Here is a 4630-nt window from a genome sequence, read left to right on the forward strand (position 1 = left end):
GGGAGATGGCCCCTCGACAGCAATGGAAATTAAGGATAGGGACTAAACTCCATAGGTGTATACAGTGCATATACACATTGCTACCCATCTTCAGTCACCATCTTTAACTTAATGCCAATATCTTTCTAGCCTGAACGCAACTATTGTGCCTACTAGAGTTCGGTTTCATTTCCATAGACGACAGTCGGATTCGGATTCGGTTCCGTCCCCAAAAATTTGATAATGACGGATGATGTTTGTACTACAAGGTTTGTTTGGAAAATATAGGGACGTCAAAAAAGCTAGGTAGTTTGATGTCATCTTTCTTATTTGTAAATGCCAATGGGATGATTGAGAAACAGTAGAAACAGACATGCAAGTGCCCAAATTCAGCCCCATAGTCAATCACAGAAAAATCCAGTGACCACGAATGAAGCACGGCTATTTATAAAAAAATTAAAACTTTAGATTTAATTTATGTTCTCTAGTTTAATTATTTTAAATCTTTATAATTGAGTTATATTATCTTATGTGTTTTAGGATAAGGAGACATGTTGAAAGAGAAGAATAGAGGGGGGCCAGTAATTGGCACTGGAGTTCAATGTACCATAGCTGTTGGAGAGTAGTGACGGATCCATTAAGAGTTCTGAACTTTGAAATTTATTATATAATTGTTTATTTTATCAATTGATTTCTCTTTAAAATTTTATTTGTATTCATTAAAAAAGTATGTGTGAATTTGCGTTACTGTTAAGAAGTAAAGAGAGGAGTTCATGAGTTCTTGGAATTGTAATTGTATTATGCATAAATGTAAGAACCAATAACTACAATCATGTGAAAGAAAATAACATTTGCCAGAACTGGAGAAGGTGGGCTTATTAGTGACGTTTGACGTGACCATTGATATTTTTCGTGGTGGAAAATGCAAAGGAAGAACGATTAGAATATAAACAAAATAGAAAGTTGGGTGTTTTATCTATCATTTTTGTATGCCTTCTAGCAGGATCACTCTCACTCTCACTCTCACTCTCACTCTCACTCTCACTGGTCCTAATTTTAAGGCCATCTCCTCCAAACTTTGTCAAACAAACAAAAATCTTTGGAGTTTTCATTTTTGCTCCACCTACATAATTAGTATTTTGTGTTATTTATATGTTATGGATTTAATCATTGTATTTTAGATTGATATTTTTTTTATGATTATATATATTTTTATTAATTTATGAAGATTATAAGATAATAGTTTTTGAAGACTCAATTACTTGATAATAAGTGTTCAAATATTCATAGACGTCGTGCTTGAATTCGAAATCTATAAAAATAATAATTTTTTAACCACTAAAATTATTTAGTTCGTGTAAAAATATATATTTTTAAAATGAATGAGAAGTCAAATGAGTTTGAGTATCAACGAATGTGTCAAAGGTGGTAAATCACCTTAACTCGTCCTTAATAAAAAAAATGTTAAAAACACAAATGGTCCCCGACTATATGATACTCCTTTATTAAGTCTATCGACTATTAAAAGTTACAAAATGGTCCTTCTATTATAGAGTCTTGCTTTGTTGACTCCATCGATTATTAAAGTTACAAAATGGTAACTCGATTCATTTATTCCAAACTCGTCCTTTTTCTGTAAAAAAATGGATGATATTCTAAGTTGAACATTAACTTATTGGCTATGATATGATAAAATTTGATTCTAAAATCTCAAATGACTATCATATCTCAGTCATCATGTTAACATCCAGCTTAAACAATCGCTAATTTTTAACAGAAAATGACGAGTCTAAAACATAATGAATAGTCGATGATTATTTTGTAACTTTTAATAGTCGAGGGATTAATCAACAAAACAATACTCCATAGTTGAAGGACAATTTTATAACTTTTAATAGTCGAAAAATTTAATAAAATAGTACTCTATAATTGAGGGACCATTTGCGTTCTTTATCCTAAAAAAAAATTGAGTGGGTTGAATATATAATTTGTTGATTCAAATTAATAAACTGAATATATTTTTTTGTTATTTTAATGTTTGCAATTGACCAATAGAAAGACCAAATATCAATCCACCACGTGGTCATCTCTTAGGTGTCTGAGGTGGACCTCTCTTTCACCTCTCCCCCAACTCTATTTATACCCATTTCCCTTTTTTTCCTTGCTCCAAAGCCTCCTCTTCACTCTCTCTTTCCCTATTTTTGCCTTCTTTTTCCTACAAGCAAAGAACACCCTTGAGTCACCATTAAATCACGCTTGATTTCTTTGATTTAAACACTCTCATGGCTTCTTCAACTAATATATGGGCCAGACCCCATGTTTTTCATCCTCTTTCCTCCTCTGCAAAAGGAGATTTGAGCTTCACTCCTAGGCAAAAATGGCAGTGCAAGAGAAACAAAGGCATTAACGTTGTTTTCTCAGCTCTGAACTCTCCTTCCGTTATCAATTTCCCCAAACAAACGTACCAGGATTCCAGAGAAGATGTAAAGCCCAAGTGGAGTCTTCTGCAAAGAGCGGCGGCCATGGCGCTCGAATGGCGGAAAGCGCGTTGCTCTCACGCGAGCTTCAACATCCACTTCCTAGAACCGCCGACCCACGCGTTCAAATCGCCGGGAACTTTGCTCCCGTCCCGGAGCAGTCTGTAAAGCATTTTCTCCCCGTAGATGGCACCATTCCTTAGTGTATAAACGGCGTTTATCTCCGAAACGGTGCGAATCCTTTATTCGAACCGGTTGCTGGCCACCACTTGTTCGACGGTGATGGCATGGTTCACGCTGTTAGCATAACAATGGCGACGCCAGTTACGCCTGCCGGTTCACAGAAACGCAAAGGCTTTTACAAGAGAAGGAACTGGGCCGCCCTGTTTTTCCTAAAGCAATCGGAGAACTCCATGGCCATTCGGGGATTGCTAGGCTTATGCTCTTTTACGCTCGAGGACTCTTCGGCCTCGTCGATCATAAACAAGGCACCGGCGTGGCCAACGCCGGACTTGTCTATTTCAACGACCGAGTTCTCACTATGTCCGAGGATGATCTTCCTTACCACTTGCGCATCACTTCCTCAGGTGATTTGGAAACTGTCGGACGATACGATTTCGATGAACAACTTAAATCGACAATGATTGCTCATCCCAAGATCGACCCTGTTTCCAAGGAACTCTTCGCTTTGAGTTACGATGTTGTTCAAAAGCCGTACTTGAAATATTTCAGATTTTCACCCGACGGTAAAAAATCACCCGAAATCGAGATTCCCTTGCCGGTTCCGACCATGATGCATGATTTCGCCATCACGGAGAATTTCGTGTTGATCCCAGACCAGCAAGTTGTGTTCAAGCTTCAAGAGATGATCACCGGCGGATCGCCGGTGATTTACGACAAGAGCAAGAAGTCCCGGTTCGGGATTCTTTCGAAGAATGCGACCGATGCTAACGATATCATATGGGTCGAATCGGAGAATACCTTCTGTTTTCATCTAAGGAACGCATGGGAAGAGCCGGAAACCGATGAAGTGGTGGTAATCGGTTCTTGCATGACACCACCCGACTCTATTTTCAACGAATGTGACGAGAGCTTAAAGAGTGTACTGTCCGAAATCAGGTTGAATTTAAAGACAGGTGAGTCCACGCGCCGCCCAATAATCTCGGAATCCAAAGTCAACCTGGAAGCCGGGATGGTGAATCGGAACCTTCTCGGAAGAAAGACACGGTATGCTTATCTCGCCATTGCCGAACCATGGCCGAAGGTATCGGGTTTCGCCAAGGTCGATCTTGTTACCGGAGAAGTAAAAAAACACATTTACGGAGATAAAATATACGGTGGAGAGCCGTATATTCTACCCCGAGATGAAAACTCCGGATCAACGGAAGACGACGGTTACATTCTTTCCTTTGTTCACGATGAACAGACATGGACATCGGAGCTTCGAATTGTAAATGCCATGGATTTGCAACTCGAAGCTTCGATTAAATTACCTTCCAGGGTTCCTTATGGCTTTCATGGAATGTTTATCGACGCTACAGCCTTACTTAATCAAGTTTAATTAGAGGTGAATTAAAAGATATAGATTTTTACCGTACAGTAAATTTAGATATAGATTTTCCTCCCCTTTGGTTTTGGAGGAACCAGCTTGTAGCTTTTCAGCATTTGTAGCTATAGAATTTGAGCTCAGCTGGACTCTCTCTTTCTTTTTTTTTTTTTTTTTCTAATTTTACTTTTATATGTTCATTTTCCACTTCTACTGTTATGCATTTAAGATAGTAAAAAATTATTATTATTATTATTATTTTACATACATGAGTTGTTTTCTAAATTGAAATAAGCCGAGTAGCTTACAAGTTGCATACAATGCCATACAATCTCAAATCATCATGAGTACAACATAATAACGTATATGCTAACGTGTCAAACTCTACGTCCAATATATACAAAGTATTATAATAATAATAATCACATAAAAAAATATTAGGATCATGAATATATATAAAAAATAACATTGAAACCACACAAATACAAAAATATTTTAAATTCAAAATAAATTTATTATTTATTCTGAAAAATATATAACTAAAACTTAAATATCTTTTTATAATAAAATATTTTGAATCGAGTATTATTATCTCAAAACTCAAATTAAATTAAAATATCTTATAAAA

The 4630-nt window shown here is 36.7% G+C and overlaps 1 pseudogene; it reads left to right on the forward strand.

Annotated features, from left to right (window-relative positions):
* The first annotated feature begins 2168 nt into the window (after positions 1–2168).
* On the forward strand, positions 2169–4161 carry LOC120170861 (annotated as a pseudogene).
* Positions 4162–4630: the final 469 nt, after the last annotated feature.

This window comes from Hibiscus syriacus, unplaced genomic scaffold (assembly GCF_006381635.1).
Source record: "Hibiscus syriacus cultivar Baekdansim isolate YM2019G1 unplaced genomic scaffold, ASM638163v2 tig00111794_pilon, whole genome shotgun sequence".
In the NCBI taxonomy this organism is placed as follows: domain Eukaryota; kingdom Viridiplantae; phylum Streptophyta; class Magnoliopsida; order Malvales; family Malvaceae; genus Hibiscus; species Hibiscus syriacus.